General features: G+C 52.3%; 1 non-coding gene across 1 annotated transcript; it reads left to right on the top strand.

Annotated features, from left to right (window-relative positions):
- Nucleotides 1-100: 100 nt before the first annotated feature.
- Nucleotides 101-214, top strand: LOC135245421 (U5 spliceosomal RNA). The gene has a single exon (XR_010327238.1). It is a non-coding gene; the product is annotated as a U5 spliceosomal RNA (small nuclear RNA).
- The last annotated feature ends 17385 nt before the right edge of the window (nt 215-17599 follow it).

Below are 17599 nucleotides of genomic sequence, written 5' to 3'. Positions count from 1 at the left end.
TCTTCTGCAGATAACGCGCGGGGGCGCCGGCGGACAACTCCGGGCCTGCGGCTCCGGGCCGGGAGGACCTACGGTGGCTGGTGACGGCGAGAGGCCACGTGTGCTCGGGTTTCTCTTCATCACGCACAAATCTTTCGCCTTTTACTAAAGATTTCCGTGGAGAGGAACACTCCTGAGTTTGTGCTATTTTTGGATGCTCCGTCTGCCGGAGGGTGCGACTTTTCTGTTCTTAAGAGAGTTGATGACTTGTTGCCGCGTGTCCCTGATTTGTGACTTGTCAGTTACGTGTGTTAAAGAGTATGGACTGCCTCCTAGCTTGCTTAGCTAGGTAATTACATAGCTGTTCTGCGAGTGCTTGTGTAATTAAACAGCGATAAGTGTCTTTAGCATGTAGGTAGCTACCGTGGCAGGGGACGTGGGGCTTTGTGGGTGGAGCTGAGGTGACGGCCAGAGGTCCTGGGGGAAGCGTCGAGGGGGCCCCGGACCAATGGCGAGCGGGGACCGGGTCCGGCCGGACCCCGCGATCGGATTCCCGGCCCCCTGGGCGGCGGGGGGCAGCTGTGGCCAATTTTCAGGCCATCGCTTCTCGGCCTTTTGGCTAAGATCAAGATTTTGGAGATAGAGAAGGCGATGATGTCAGGAGAAGACTGCATGCCGACCCACAGGGTGCAGCTTCGAAACATGGTGCGGTTTGAAATGGAGGACAGGGACAAGAAAAAGATAGACCTGGATGTTTTTGTAAAAGATGTGCTGAAGGGTGGGCTGGATGTTGATGTGAATTCAGTTTATTGTTTGCAGGAGTTTTCAAACAAAGGCTTTTTTGATGTTACGTTTCATTCTGAGGTCTCTTGCCATAATTTACACGCGCGCTATTTGGAGCGCAGGGAGGCGCCGGCTTCGCAGGGCATCAGAGTGCTGTTGCTGTACTCTCAGGCCCTTAGACCTTTAACAGTGCACTTGTACAATCCTAATGCACGAGAAGAGGATGTTGTGTGTTTTTTGCAGCGATATTGTGTTGATGTGCGTGAAGGGGTAAAACTTAAAAACAAATATGGGATTTGGAATGGCAAGAGAAGGTTCATGGTGCGGGTTAAGCAGGATCAGCAGGGAGTGGGAGGCTATGTGCACCCTCCGGGTTTCTTTTCCATAGGCCCTGATAAAGGGTATTTAAGTTATCCGGGACAGCCCCTGTACTGCAGACGGTGTACATATATTTGGACATTTGAAAGACATTTGCAGTACAGAACGGTGCAGACATTGTCAGTCCACTGAGCACATAACAAGGGACTGCAGGGCTCCTAAAACGTGTAGTTTGTGTGGAAGTGGGGAACATTTGTTTTGGGCGTGTCCTGATCGGCCACGCTCCTACGCCAGCTGGTTCAGGAATGTGCTGGAAGAAAGGGATTTTGTGCCTGGCATGAGGAAAGGTGCCATTAGGGGGCCTACGCAGCAGAGCTAGCCTTTTGCTTCTGCAGAGGCCTCAACGCCTGCTGGAAAACCTGGAGAGGGACAGGAGCCGGGGTCAGCTCTGGCGCTGGTTGGGGCTTCTGCCTCTGGGGAAGGTGGTACGGGAGCTGGACCGGTGGAAGGCCCTGTCCAGGCGGCAGGGGCGGAATCTGCTTCTGAACTCATTCCTGTTCCAGGGTCTGTGGGGACGCAGGCACAGGACAATGGCTAAGGTGAGACTCCGGTTCCGGCGTCCGGGCCGGGTGTGGTTCCGGGGCCGGTGGCGGTGTTGAATTCAGTCCAGGTTTTGGATCCAGCAGCTGGGCTTGTTCCTGCGGTGGTTTCGGTAGCAGATCCGGATCTGGCTACTGGATCCGGTCCTGATGTGACTTCTGACCTGGATAATAAGAATGTTCCTGTGCCTGGCCCAGCTAAAATACCTGGGGCAGGGTACGTGCAAGTGTTTGGGGCGAGGGCTTTTTTGTGTAAGGATGGGGGGGCGGGGGCGCTGCCTGCTGGCGAGTTTGTGGAGTCTCCTGCTGGGAGACGGGCAGCTGTTGGGGCTTCGCAGGAATTGTTCTCTGCCTCAGTTAAAGGTTTGGGAGCAGGCTCTGCTTCGACCGAGGTGGGGGCCGCCCTCCTGACTTCTGCAGACCTGGCCTCGCCGAAATGGGGGGACAGCCCATGCTCAGGTGAGGAGCCGATGGACGCCTGGGTGGCGGTATCGCAGGAAGCGCCGGACACTGGGAGAGGGGGACTGCCCCAGGAAGGTGAAGACAGGGGACGAGGTGAAGACGGGCGAACAGGTGACTCTGGGGAATCGGTTTGAGGTGCTGGCGAGCCCTCAGGGAGAGTCTCTGGGCACTTCATACTTAGATGAGGTAATGCAGATGGAGATAGGATCTCCATCTTCATGGTTAGAGGGGGGTGAGGTAGAGGCTTTGGTGGAGACCATGGGGATGGTTTTGGGGGGGAGGGGGGAGAAGAGGGGGAGGGGGGCAAAGGGAAGGAGGGAGGCAATAAGGATGATGCTAGTGGTGCGGTAGATGGTGAAAATGGAGCTGGGGCTGGGTTCTAAGTGGTTATGGTTTTATTAATAAAAACATAACTATGCACATTACAGTGGTGACTGCGAATGTTCGTGGTCTTAGAGACCCAGTTAAGAGAGCCGCTGTATTTTCCTCACTGGTAACAATGAAGGCAGATATATTCCTATTGCAGGAGTTGCATCTGAAGGATGAGAGGGATGCCCAAAAGCTTTCGGAGGAGTGGGTCTGGGGGCCTTCGGCGTGGTCAGTGGGGAGCGTGCACTCCAGTGGTGTTGGGATTATGTTTATGGGGAATTCTTTTGGAATTAATGATGTGGTGGGTGTTGTGGTGGGGAGGGTGATTTTGGTGGATTTTTGTTTTCAATCAATCAAATTTAGGGTCATAAATATGTACGGGCCTACAAAAAAAGGGGAGAGGCTGGAGATATTCAGGACGCTGCCTGGGCTCCTGTCTACAACCAGATCTATAATCTTGGGGGGGGATTTCAACACGTCCTTAGATCGGGTGGCTGGTGCTGGTGCTCAGGGCGGGGGTGCTGGGACTGTGGACTATTCCACCAGGGCGCTGGCGGAGGTCGTGGCTGATTTCAGTCTGGCAGATGTATATCGGGAGATGAACCCAGGAGGGGAGGGCGTCACATGGCGCAATTCCAGAGGGGCAGCTAGTTGCCTAGACTATCTTTTTGTAGGCAAGGATCTGAAGGGGTTGGGATGTGCTGCTCTCCCCTCGTGGTTTTCAGATCACGATATGCTAAAGCTTACTCTACAGGCGGATGATCAGAGATGGGGCCCAGGGTATTGGAGACTGAATGTGGAGCTGCTGGCCATGGAAGGGTTCAAGCATGCGTTTAGGGTCTTTTATAAGGCAGTTAGGGTTCTGCGGCCTTTCTACCACTCTGTTGTGGAGTGGTGGGATGCCGCAAAGACCGGGTCTGGGGTGTTTTGTAGGAGGTTCGCCAGCTCAGTGAGGAGGAGAGAGAGGGCGGAGGAACACAAGTGGGAATGCTCACTGGCCTATCACCATAGCTGGCTTAATGCTGGAGGGGACGTGGATCAGGCAGCATATGACGGGATTAAAAACCGGTTGAGAGAGCTGCTGGAAAAGAGGGCCAGGACGGTCGCCTTTCAGGCCAGGGTTAGAGAAATGGAGGACGGGGAGAAACCCTCTTCGTATTTCTTCCAGGCCATGAAGGCTAGGCACAATGCCTCAGTGATAAAGGGATTTAAGGTGGATGACGGTTTGGTCACTGACATGCAGTCTATGCTGAGGGCGGCGGAGGCCTATTACTCAGACCTTTTTAGTTTGAGGGCGTGTGATTTGGAGGCCCAGGAGGCCTGTCTTAGGGTGATAACCAGCAGATTGGGTGAGGAGGAGGTCAGGGAGCTTGACTCTCCGTTGACTGTGGAGGAGGTATGGGAGGCCTTGCAGTCAATGAAAGAGGGGCGAGCGTCTGGGTCAGACGGGCTCCCAGTGGAGTTTTATAAGGCCTTCTGGGACGTGCTGGGGGCAGACCTGGTAGAGGTGTATAGAGCTTCTTTGGAAATGGGGGTAATGTCCGTCTCGACGAGGAAGGGCGTGGTTGTGCTGTTGCATAAGGAGGGGGATAAAACGGACCTGAAAAATTGGTGACCTTTAACCTTATTAAACAGCGATTATAAGGTAATTGCTAAAGCGCTAACTATGAGGGTGAAAAAGGTAATGAGCTCTTTGGTAAGTGGTGACCAAACCTGTGGAGTTCCCTCACCTGGAATTTAGTGCTGGTGCGGGATGTGCTGGACTGGGTCAAGGAGAGAAACCTGCCTTTAGCCTTGGTCAGTGTGGACCAGGAGAAGGCCTTTGACCGGGTCCAGCATCGCTTCCTCCTCCGGGTGTTAGAGAGGATGGGATTTGGTAGTGGGTTCTGTGGATGGCTGCGCACATTGTACAATGGCGCGCACAGTTGCATCCAGATCAATGGGCATCTCAGTAGGGCGGTGATGCAGGCCGGGGGGGTGCGGCAGGGGTGCCCCTTGTCACCGCTGCTCTATGTACTGGCTATAGAGCCTTTTGGGGAATTAGTGAGGCAGGACGCAGGGGTGGATGGGGTGCTGATTCCCGGGGCTGCGGGGGAGAGACTTAACACTCTGGGGTCTAAGGGTAAAATGAGGCACACTGGTGATTGTGCGATGCTCTGACATTTGTGTAAATTTCATCAACTTTATATACAGTGATTCCAAAGTGTTTCATATCTTTGTTTTCAGCACAAACTCAGCTACAACAATATGGCAGCAGTAAGTAGGTCATAATAATGTGTGGATTGTAAACTGCTCTAAAAACACACAAACTGTAAACAGTAGTTTTGAACATGCACAGGAATGTTGTAATAAAACACACTAAACAATTGTGAATAAGACTTTTGGTCACTGAAATGTGTTCTTCAAGGTCTTGGGTATCAAAAGATGACAAAATATTTTAGCAAATCCAATGAGAAATATAAAATAAATTGCTAAAAGTTAGTGTTGTGACTACTATTTTTCAACACCAGGTGAGAATGGGAGGGCAAATGGCCTTTCTGTAATGAATATGCATTGGGTAGGAATACCTGCCAGCTAAGTAGGCTATTCACACCTGGCCGCATGCCTCCCCACCACTAAGACAAAGACTCAGTGAGCCATTTAGAAGACAGAAACAAAGACAACTTTTGATTTTAGAACATTTATTGAAGTAAACTGCATGGAAGATGAGATGAGACTGGTGTACTCTTGCAACGTCTGCCTGGCCTCTTAGCTAGTGGTGAACTAGGCCGTGTTTCCTGATCAACATCTCTGCAAATATAATAAAAACAAAATTGTTAGGAAATGTGAAATCAAATCAAACTTTATTTATATAGCACATTTCCTTCAACAGGTGAAAATTAAATGTGCTTTACAAAAAAGGGACAAATCACTAACTAATGAAAACAAAATTTATGAAATGTGACATCATATACAAACAAAGAACCAAACAAACACAACCAGACGCAGAGAGGTAGCCTATAATTTTGAGAAGCAATGGTTAGAATCATTCGTAGTGTGGGAATTTACAAGCGCGCATATTAGTGAATATTCCTACAAACACACAGAGAATGTAATACAGCACACATTTACAAATAATGCAAGCTATCAACAAAAAAACATTACCTTAACTAAATAAACACTTATATTCCAACTAAACTACATGCAACTCATCAATAACAATGCCTCAATCTGAACTAGACTAGGTCTGTTTAGCTAAGTGGTTATTTTATTGCTATTTCCCGAACTTACTTAGAGTATGCTAATATCGATTGTGCAAGGACATCAGTTTTAGAATCCTAGCCACGCCACTACACGCCAGGCATGAACTATTTATTACGAATATGATCGAAAAACATACAGTCTACCTGATACTTCTAACACAACCAGACGCAGAGAGCCTAGCCTATAATTTTGAGATGCAATAGTTCGAATCGTTCGTAGTGTGGGAATTTACAAACGCGCACATTGCTGGATATTCCTAAAAACACACAGATACGTTGCAATACAGTAGACATATTTACCAATATGATCATAAGAAATATACTTACGCATGAAGTTGATCCTCAGCTGGATCAGTTCGCTGTTCGAAATGACACCGCTCTTCATCAGTGTCGGCTTCCGGACGGACCATTTTCCGAAATTAAACGAAATGTTCACCTCAAAAGAAGTGAATTAGGCGACACTCTGTGACATTCTATCCCGCTTTCGCAGACTTTTCTCACATGGATCTCACATCGCCCCTCCTTTAGTCTCCTTCTATGGAGAGTAATTATAATGTTGTTAACATGTGAATCCGATTTGGGCGGACTTCCTGCTGAGCGAAATTCACATAGTAATGAGTAAAGTTTAGCGAAGCATACATGATCTAATTAATCAAATTTGGAACATTTAAAACAATTTATATTATTTGCTAATGGGCGCATTGGAAAGTCGCGATTCTAAGGTTTCTGTCAATGTTTTTGTTGCGTCTGTATGATAACAGCACGTGAAGTTAATCATCCAAATAGAAATGAAAGTTAATTTCATCTTGTCGAGCTCCGCCGGCGAAGCTCTCGACCCCAGAGGGTTAAGATACTGCAGTATGCGGATGACACAACCATTTTTGCATCTTCGCAGGCCTCTTTGAGCCGTGTACGGGCCCTGATTAAAGTGTACACATCAGGCACATCAAAGGTGAATTTGAACAAGTCATCGGTTTTTATTGTGGTAAATGGAGGGAGGATACAGGTGATGGTGGTGGCTTTGCACAATGTGAGGATGGTTTGAAAATACTGGGTGTGAAATCTTTTGCAGAACATAGTGCGGAGAGGAATTGGGAGGCGAAGTTGGCCATGGTGCGCATGTGCCTGGGGAGGTGGGTGCAGCGCCACTTGTCGTTATCGGCTAGGGTGATGGCAGTTAAGGCAGCTTTGTTGCCTTTAGTGTTGCACTTGGGGTACGTATTCCCGGCTCCGGCTCGGGTAAGGCTGGCTCTCACCAGGGCTGTGTTTCAGTTCCTGTGGGGAAGGAGTTACGAGTATGTGAGCCGAGAGCTTATGTACATGCCGGTGGCTAAAGGGGGGCGTGATGTCATTAGATTGCCGTTGAAGCTGGAGATTTTGTACAGCAGCTTGGCATGCAAGTGCCTTCTTGAAGGTGCCACACAAGTGTTTTTACTTTGTGCGGCTGTACTTGTCGTTTGCGCTGCGGCGGCTAGCACCTTTGTCGCATGTGGTGCCCAGGGCAGAGCAGATGACCCCAGCTTATAAGGCGGTGTTGCTAGCACTGAGAAGAGATCCGGCTTTAGTGGTGAAGGAGGTGGTGCTGAATCACAGGGAGTGGTACAAAGCAGTGGTGGCGCGTCAGGCTGTTGCCCCGAGCGTGGTACCTCTGGGGATAGACTGGGGCAGGGTGAGCAGCGGAAGGGCTCCGGGTGGGGTAAAAGACATCCATTGGCGTTGTGCTTTAGGGAGACTGCCAGTGAGAGAGGTGCTTCACAGGCACGGGTGTTCTCAGAGCTCGCTGTGCCCTAGGGGGTGCGGGAGTACCGAGACAGTGATGCACGCTTTTTGGACTTGGGCCTTTGCCAGGGCTTTTTGGGGCCTGGTGCAGGGGCGATTGCAGTGGGCTGGGTTCGGGCTGGAAGGTAGGGGGAGAGGAGCTCCTCTACAGGAGAAATATGAAGGGTTTGGGCTCAGCCAAGGCACAGTTGGTGTGGGACGTGTTAGGGTATGGGAAGTTGGTGTTGTGGGAGGACAGGAGGGAGGTAGTGAGGAGGCTGGTGAGGGTGATGACGCCTCTCCAGCTGTTCTATAAGTTCCAGGGGAGGGTAGCAGAAAGAATAAGGGCGGATGGGGTAGTGCGGGGCTGGGAGTGGGCGCAGGAGAAATGGGGAGGGTTAGAGCGGGTTTTTGTTTAGCCACTGGTATTTCTCTGGATGGGCAAAAGAAATGTAATAGGGAAAAAAAACGTGTAAAGTACGAAAGGAAAAAGTGGAAAAGAATAAAGTACAAATGTAAAAAAAAAAGAAAAGAAAAATGGAAAGACTTGGGATGGCCCAAAAAGGTGTGTTTTTTTGGGTTTTGTGTAGACGGTGATGTTGGTTAGCTCCATTACATTTACATTACATTACAGGCATTTGGCAGACGCTCTTATCCAGAGCGACGTACAACAAAGTGTATAACCATAACCAGGAACAAGTATGACGAAACCCCTAGAGAGAAGTACCGGTCCAAGTACAGGGAACAACCGCATAGTTCAACTTGGACCCTGGTGGTTAAACTGATTAACACTAACAACGAGAACGGCAACAACACAATCTATGGAAAAATAAAAATAAATAAAAATACAAGTAGTCGTTAAGACTGGCGCATCAACTAAGTCACCTATTAAACAGCTGCCTAGTTACACCCCTAAGTTTAGTCATTTACAGGGGGGGAAGGGAGGGATGGGGAGGTGCAGCCTGAAGAGGTGGGTCTTCAGTCGTCGTTTGAAATGGGTCACAGTCTCAGCTGTTCTGACCTCCACAGGGAGGTCATTCCACCATCGTGGGGCCAGAACAGACAGGAGACGTGTTCTGGAAGTGCAGGTGCGAAGAGGGGGAGGTGCTAGGCGTCCTGAGGTAGCAGAACGGAGGGATCTGGTTGGCATGTAGGGTTTGAAAATCTTGTGAAGGTATGCTGGGGCTGATCCCTTGACTGCCTGGTATGCTAGAACCAATGTTTTGAATTTGATGCGAGCTATAACAGGCAGCCAGTGGAGGGTAGTGAGCAGGGGAGTTACGTGGGAGTGTCTGGGGAGGTTGAAGACCAGACGAGCCGCAGCATTCTGGATGAGCTGCAGGGGTCTGGTGGCAGATGCCGGTAGTCCAGCCAGAAGAGAGTTGCAGTAGTCCAGGCGGGAAAGAACCATTGCTTGGACCAGGAGCTGGGTTGAGTAGGTGGTGAGAAAGGAGCGGATTCTGCGGATGTTGTATAGGAAAAATCTGCATGCCCGGGTTACTGCTGCAATGTTGTTGGAGAGGGACAGCCTGTTGTCCATCATCACTCCGAGATTCTTGGCGCAGGGTGATGATGTCACTACGGTGTCCCCTAAGGAAATGGAAAAGTCGAGGAGGGGAGAGGATAGAGCAGGAATAAAGATTAGCTCCGTCTTTCCCGGGTTGAGCTTCAGGTGGTGATTGTCCATCCAGCTCTGTATGTCCCTCAGGCAAGCGGAGATGCGGGCGGGGACCTGTGTGTCCGATGGGGAGAAGGAGAGAAAGAGTTGCGTGTCGTCGGCATAGAAATGATAGGACAAGCCATGGGCAGATATTACAGGGCCAAGGGATCTGGTGTATATGGAGAAGAGAAGGGGACCAAGGACTGAGCCCTGGGGAACTCCGGTGGTGAGGGGACGGGGTGGTGATACCTTACCCGCCCAGGCAACCTGGAAGGAGCGGTCAGAGAGGTAGGACTCAATCCAGTCAAGGACTGTGCCGCGGATCCCTGATGCTGCCAGGGAGGACAGGAGGGTAGAGTGGTCCACAGTGTCAAATGCAGCGGAGAGGTCTAGAAGAATTAGGACAGAGGAGAGGGAGGCTGCTCGTGCGGCATGGAGTGACTCACTGACCGAGAGGAGTGCAGTCTCAGTCGAGTGGCCAGGCCTGAAGCCAGACTGGTGGGGATCAAGCAGGTTGTTCTCAGAGAAGAAAGCAGAGAGCTGGTTAGATGCAGCACGTTCGAGTGTTTTGGATAGGAAAGGGAGGAGAGATACCGGGCGGTAGTTCTGAATGACTGAAGGATCCAGTGTGGGTTTCTTCAGCAGCGGGGTGATGTGGGCCTTCTTGAAGGATGAGGGGAAACATCCAGAAGATAGGGATGAGTTCACGAGGGAGGCAACAAAAGGGAGGATGTCTGGTGTGATTGTTTGAAGGAGAGATGAGGGGATAGGGTCGAGGGCGCAGGTGGTAGGGCGGTGGGTGAGCAGAAGCTGGGAGACTTCAGTGTCTGAGAGGAGAGAAAATGTGGAGAAACAGGGGGCGGAGGACGCAGAGGGGGCGGAGGACGCAGAGGGGGCAAAGGAGCTGCGGATGTCTGCAATCTTTTTGTCAAAGAATGCTGCAAAGTCATCTGCAGTGAAGGAAGACTGGGGTGGAGGAGGTGGTACGCTGAGGAGAGAAGAGAAAATAGAGAAAAGAAAAAAAAAAAAAGCGTGAAGTGGCTCTGTGCTCAAATCTGATTTGGTCACTTCGCTTGATGATCGTGTAGGCTTGCAGTTGTGAGCTTAGCGGATGGAGATACGAGCTGAGTTAAAAAGATTTTTTTTAAAAAAATCTGTCCTTATCGAGAGGAATTTACTTTGGATAGCAATCAACGCGGAGGAGAAGGAGACCGGAGACCATGGCGGATCCCGGGCCAGAATTTGGGAGCAGCGGAGTGCGTAGAAAGAACACACTTTGGCTGGTGGTAAGTGCGCAGAGGAGGGAGATGATGGATTTGCGGTACGTGAACCTTTTTAAAGTTCCTGCTAGCCAAATGTTTTGTGTTCAGGACTTTCAGGCGAGGGGACTCTCTGATGTTACATTGGATTCAGAAAATTTGTGTTTGGAGGTTTTTGAGCAGTTCAAACAAAGAACGTGTGAAGTTTGCGGGGAATTATTGTTGAACCATTGTTTTCTAACAATGTAAAATCAGTCAATGTGCTCATGTACAACCCTTTTGTACCAGCGAGAGATGTGGAGTTGTTTTTAAGCATGTATTGTGTTGTGCTAAAGTCAGAAGTAAAGCTGAGAAATAGCTTTGGCGTATGGTCGGGGAAGCGGCAGTATTTAGTGAGGCTGCAACGAGATAGTAGCGCGGTGGGAGGGTTGAGGCACCTACCGACCGTTTTCACCATCGGCTCCAACAGAGGCTTCCTGTCCTACGTGGGGTTGCCTACATATTGTAGGCGATGCCTGAAATACGGGCACATGGCAAAGGACTGTACAGAGCCCTTTGTTTGCTCCTCATGCGAGGAAGAGGGCCATGTGGCGAGGGCCTGCCCGAAAGGAAGGAAGTGTCACCTGTGCGGGAGCGAGGAACACGTGTTCCGGAACTGCCCGGCCCGGAGGCGGACCTACGCCGAGGCGGCGAGGGGAGAAGCGGCGCCCTCTGGTGGGGAGGAGGGGGAGAAGCAGCAAGTGCCTGGAAAATCAGGCTTGGAGCCAGGCCAGGAAGGAGTTTCTCCTTTGGCTGCAGCGCCCCCTGCAGCAGTGGAGGAAAAGCAGGCGGCGGAGGGAGCACAGGAGGCAAGGGGAGTCCGCTCGACTCCAGTGGAGAAGATGGCCTCAGGGAAGGCGGAGGAGACACTCTCAACCCCTGGGGTGGAGAAAGAGATGGAGCGAAGTTCTCTCGCCTCGTCAGGGGTGGTCCCCCACACGCAAGATGCAGAAGGAGCGGGCGGAGAGGGGATAGTGGCGACAATGGTGGCCCCTACTGGAGGGGTAGAAGAGGAAGCAGGGTTCAAGATGGCCAGAGCCAGGGAGGGGACCTCGGGAAACGAGGAGAAGATACCCGAAGGGGGCATCAAGCGGGGCCTGCACATGGACTGGGCGGAGGCAGTGGAGGAGAGGCATCTGCTGGATGCAGTGATAGGAGAAAGCGGGGATGGAAGGATGATGAAAAGGAGAGTGAGGCTCGGGGTGATAGCCACTGACTTTACATCGGAGTCGGAGGGCTCTATGGAGAGTTTGGAGTGGGACCCACCCTCTCCCATATCCATCACTGCATACGACGTGGGGCCGTTGTCGCCGGGGCCGGCGAATGATTTGCCCTATTTGTTTTTGGATGAGGTGGGGCGGGGGGTACCGTGAAGCGTGGTCTGTGGGGTTGGCGCTGTGTGGTTTTGGTGTAGAGCTTCATGAAAATAAACATGGAGCCGTTACGTATATTGACCTGCAATGTGCGGGGGCTGGAGAATAGTGTGAAAAGGGGGGGGGGGGGGGTTCGATTTATGGCAATGCAGCGGTTCTCTTTGTTTCCTGCAGGAGGTTCACCTGAGGTCCCAGGAGGACTGTGTTTTGTTTACGGGGGAGTGGGGGAAAGGGCGTTCGTTTTGAAGTGTAGGAGGGGCCCATTCTACGGGAGTAGGAATTTTGTTGGGAACGAGGGATTTTGTTGTTTCAGTTTTTCTTTTGTGCAGGGCAGGGTTTTGGTTGTGGATGGGGAGTGCGGGGGTGTGAAAGTGAGGAGTGTAAATGTTTATGCTCCCACAAGGCCAACTAGGAGGAAGGAGTTTTTTTTTGGAGTTGGAGACTATATGTGTGACAAGTAGAGTTTTGGTGCTCGGGGGTGATTTTGATAGTTCTTTTGAAGCACCAGATTGTACTTTAAAGTATTTAAGAAATTTAATAAGTCAGTTTTCCTTGATGGACGCTTTCCGGTTGTGTTGCCCAGGCGATCCGGGGTTGACTTGGGGAAATCGTAGGGGGGCGAATAGCTGGATAGATTTTGTTTTTGTTCCGGGGGGGCAGCGGGTGGTTTCCGTGAAGGTGGCGCCACTTTGCTTTTCGGACCATAGTGGCGTGGCAGTGGAGTTGGAGTGGGACGGGACAGTGTTTGGGAGGGGGTGGTGGAAGCTAAACACTAGTATTCTGAAGGAGGAAGGTTTTAGAAGGGTATTTAAAAGGGAATATTTGGGGTGGCTGAAACTGAAGCCTTTCTTCCCTACAGTGGTAGAATGGTGGGAGGAAGTGAAGGGGAGGACAAGGAGGGTAGCACAGGGCTACTGCAGGGCTAGGAGGCGGAGGGAGCGGTGGTACTTTTGGAGGCTACAGAGGGAGCTGGAAAACATGTATACAATATGGAACTGGGGAGGAGAGTTCGAGTTAGAGAAATGGGTGGGGTTGAAGGCTAAGATGAGGGCCTTCTTTGAGGAGGAGGCGCGAGCCTTGGCTGTCAAGTGTCAGGGGGATCAAAGAGAGAAGGAGGAGAAATGCTCCGCCTATTTTTTTCAGAAGGTAAGGGCAGCCAGGGTGAAGAGGGTGATGGAGGGGTTGAGGGACGTAGATGGGAGGGTGTACACAGATGTATCAGGGATGGTGGAGGTGGCAACTAAATTTTATAGGGAACTATTTGGGGAGAGGGCGGTAGATGTGCAGATAAGGGATAGGTTTTTTGGTTTGGTGGAGGAGCGGGTGCCGGAAGGGGTGACAGCAGCCTTGGAACTGCCATTTAGTATGGAGGAGGTGAAGCAGGCCCTCGTGGGAATGCAAAACGGGAAGGCGCCGGGGAGGGATGGGCTGCCCAAGGAATTTTATGTAACTTTCTGGGAGCTCTTGGGGTCTGTTTTCCTTGAGGTGGTCAGTGAGGTCTTTGGGCAGGGGGAGCTCGCCCCCTCAATGCACGAGGGAGTGGTGACACTCCTATTTAAGAAGGGGGAAGAGCAGCTGTTGAAGAATTGGCGACCAATCCCGCTCTTGGGGGTCGACTACAAGTTGATCGCAAGGGCGTTAGCAGGGAGGTTGAGGCTGGCTATGCCTTTCCTGGTTAACGAAGACCAAACTTGTGGAGTAGAGGGGAAAGCTGCCACATATAACCTGCAGCTAATAAGGGATGCACTGGTATGGGTGAGGGAGCGGGGCTTACCTCTGATTGTGGCAAACCTGGACATGGAGAAGGCGTTTGACCGGGTCCATCACAGGTTTTTGTTTGGGGTTTTAGCACAGTGTGGTTTTGGTGCTGGGTTTAGTAGGTGGTTAAGAATAATGTAAACAGGGGTAGGGAGCAGGGTGGTGGTTAATGGGCAATTGGGAGAGGTAGTAAGGCAGAGGGGAGGGGTAAGGCAGGGGTGCCCGCTTTCCCCACTTCTGTATGCTGTGTATATTGAGCCCCTGGCGGAAGCGATAAGGAGGTGTGGGGGTATCAGGGGGGTTCCCATCTCGGGTGGGGGAGGAGCAGAGGTGAGGATGCACAATTTCAATTGTTTGTTTATTTTTGGCGATAAGAGTCTTTAGCATGTTGGTAGCTACCGTGGCAGGGGACGTGGGGCTTTGTGGGTGGAGCTGAGGTGACGGCCAGAGGTCCCGGGGGAAGCGTTGAGGGGGCCCCGGACCAATGGTGAGCGGGGACTGGGTCCGGCCGGACCCCACGATCGGATTCCCGGCCCCCTGGGCAGCGGCGGCCAGCTGTGGCCAATTTTCAGGCCATCGCTTCTCGGCCTTCTGGCTACGGATCAAGACTGCGGGAAGGCGATGGCGGTTCTGGAGGAAGGAGTACCGGCCCATCGGGTGCGGTTGAGAAACACGGTACGGTTCGAGATGGACGACCTGGAGAAGAGGAAAAGTTTTACATTGGATTTTTTTGTCACGGAAGTTCTGAAGAAGACCTTGGCGGTGGATGCAGGTACGGTTTTTATTGTCTGCAGGACTTTTCTAGCAGAGGTTTTATTGACGTTATGTTTTTTTCTGAGGCAGCATGTTTTAATTTGCACTCCCGTTTTGTGGAGAGGAAGTAAGCACCAGCTTTACAAGGACTGCAGGTGGAGTTTTTTTACTCTAAAGCTATTCGGCCCTTGACGATCCACATGTACAATCCTTATGTCCAGGAGGAAGACATCATTTGTTTTTTGAGGCGCTACTGCAATGATGTGCGAGAGGGAGTGAAATTGAAGGACAGGTATGGGTTTTGGAACGGGAAGCGGCGTTTCATGGTCCGGTTTAGGCAGGATCCTCTGGGGGTGGGAGGATATGCCCACCCGCCCGGGGCCTTCTCCATCATCCTCAACAGGGGATACCGGAACTATCCGGGCCAGCCAATTTACTGCCGGCGATGTGGCTCCTTCGGGCACGTGAAGGGGGTGTGCAACTCAGACAGGTGCAGATACTGTCTGTCTGGGGAGCACGCCACCAAAGACTGCACGGCTCCAAAAGCATGCAGTCTGTGTGGCAGTACTGAACATCTTTTCCGGGCATGCCCGGAACGGAGGAGGTCCTATGCGGATACGCTGCGTATGGATCAAGAAGGTTTGGATCGCAATGTGGGGCCACCAGGGGGCTCAGCTAGCCTTGGAGGGCTGGGGGTAGCAGGGAGTACAGGAAAAGAGGCCTCAAAGAGACGGCAGGCTGATGGGGCGGTGGGGGGGCCAGGGTCCGCTCCTGCTCCAGTTCCAGTACTTGGCCCAGTGGAGGAGATGGCAGTGACTGCTGCTCCAGGGGGGCACGGCAGAGGCAGCAAGGGAGCAGGCCCCAGGCAGAGTGGGGGTCTTTGTGGCGGGAAGATCTAATTCCAGTTCTGCAGTGGATGTGTCACAGGAGCTGTTTCTGTCGTCAGGGCAGAGGGTTATAGGAGAGGGATTGACCTCTTCGGAAGAGGGGGCCGCGCTCCTGACCACAGCGGATCTGGCTTCGCCGGCAGAGTGGGGAGACAGTCTGACGATGGAGGATGGGGCAGTGGCGGACTGGGCCGTGGTGTCGTTGAGGAAGCGACCCCCCTCAGGGGGAGAGGACTGCCCGAGAAAGGTGAAAGCGAGACCACAGATACTCTTGACAAACAGGTTTGAGGTGTTGGCGGGAGCATCAGAGGGGGATACTCTGGGTACGGAGAGGGAATTGGAGATGGAGGTGGGGTCCCCTTCTGGGTTATTAGAGGGATGGGATGTGGAGGGCCTTGTAGAGGTCATGGGGATGGAACTTGGGTTAGGGGGAAAGGATGGGGGGGGGGGGGGGGAAGGGGCTGAAGGGGAGGTTCGATTTAATTTTTGGTGTGTGGTTTGTTCACAGGGGATGGTTTAAATTTTAAAATGCTATTATGGGGTTCACTGTCATCAGTTTGAATGTACGGGGCCTGAGAGACCCTGTCAAGAGGACGGCAGTTTTTACATCACTGGCTGTAATGAGAGGTGATGTTTTTTTAATACAAGAGGCCCATCTAAAAGATCAGGGGAATGTGGAGGCCTTCTCCCGGGAGTGGGGTTGGGGGCCCTCTGCTTGGACTGTGGGCAATGTGCATTCCGATGGGGTGGGTATTTTATTTAAGGGGAATAGCTTTTGGATTGAGGAGGTGGTGTGGGAGATAGCGGGGAGGGTTTTGTGGGTGGATTTTTGTATAGGGGGCTCTAAATTTAGGGTCATAAATGTTTATGCACCAGCACAGAGTGGGAGAAGGTTGGAGGTTTTTAGAGATTTGCCCAGCGTTTTATGTACTGCTCGGACCATAATATTGGGTGGGGATTTTAATGTCTCTCTGGATAGGGCTGACGGGCGGGGAGGTGCTGGGGGGATGGAGGCCGAGGCGGATTACTCGGATAAGGCCCTGGCAGCCCTGGTAAAACAATTAAGTCTGGTGGATGTATGGAAGGAGGTACATCCGGGAGTGGCGGGTAACACCTGGCGCAACTCGAGGGGGGCTGCCAGTCGCCTGGACTATGTTTTTGTGGGAAAGGGACAAACCGGGCTGGATGCAGCCCTGCTGCCGATGTGGATGCCAGACCATGATGCGGTCTCTGTGTCCTTTGTAAGTGATGAGCAGGCTTGGGGGCCAGGCTTCTGGCGCCTTAATGTGTCACTTTTAAAGTTAGAGTTTTAGGGGTAGCTTTGAGGCTTTTTTTCCATCCGTGCGGGCCTTGCAGCCATTTTACCACTCTGTGGCGGAGTGGTGGGAGGACTGCATCAGGGCCTTTTGTATTGGTTTTGCTGTAGCGGAGCGAAGGCAGGCCCGGGCTCAGGTAAGTAGATGGACAAGTTCCCTGACGTATTTGCATGGACTGCTTAATGCTGGGGTGAGCGTTAGGTGGGAAGTATTCCAGGGGGTAAAGGACCACATTAGAGAGCTCCTAGAGGGGAGGGTGCGGTCCCTGGCTTTCCAAGCCCAGGTCCGCGAATTGGAGGAAGGGGAGAGGCCCTCTGCTTATTTCTTTCAGGCAATGAAGGCAAGGCGGGATTCCGCAGCCATGCATAGCCTGGAGGGGGACGAAGGGCTTGTCACCAGGCCGCAGCAGATGCTGGAGGTGGCACAGACCTTCTACAAAGGCCTGTTCTCTGAGCGGGACTGTAACCCTGCTGTGCAGGAGGCCCTGTTGGGGGCCATTGAAAAGAGAATGGGGGAGGAGGAAGCTCAGTTGCTGGAGGCGCCCCTATCTTTGGGGGAGCTCACGGCGGCAGTGCGCTCCATGAGGAATAGGAGAGCCTCGGGGAGCGATGGTCTCCCCAAGAAGTTTTACTGCACCTTCTGGGAGCTGCTGGGCCCCGATCTCCTGGAGGTCTATAAGGTCCTCTTGGAGAAGGGGACCTTGGACTCCATGAGGAAGGGTGTTCTGGCGCTCGGTGTCCCCGGGAGGTCGTGCAGCTCGAACTTGCTGACAAAAAAAGACAAAAAAACCACTCCAGTCAGGGTGGGTGGCCCTGGAACAGTCCAGTACATGCTGTGACCCTCCCCCGGACGACAAGGCAGCCCTTCTTCCTCCTCCCTCCCGGAGCACAGGAAGTCCTGGGCTGCTCTGCTGGCTGGTGGGGGCGTCACCGGCTTGGGCTGTTCCAGGGGCTGTGGTGGGGTGGCTGGGCTGGTGGGCTGGCCTTCTTGTGGCGCTGGGGACCAGGAACCCTCGTGGCTGTGGTGGCCGCCAGTCGGCTCTGC

Source organism: Anguilla rostrata, chromosome 18, assembly GCF_018555375.3.
Source record: "Anguilla rostrata isolate EN2019 chromosome 18, ASM1855537v3, whole genome shotgun sequence".
NCBI classification, from domain to species: domain Eukaryota; kingdom Metazoa; phylum Chordata; class Actinopteri; order Anguilliformes; family Anguillidae; genus Anguilla; species Anguilla rostrata.
The sequence above is the reverse complement of the archived record's forward strand: the minus strand, read 5'-3'. Positions and strand labels throughout refer to the sequence as shown.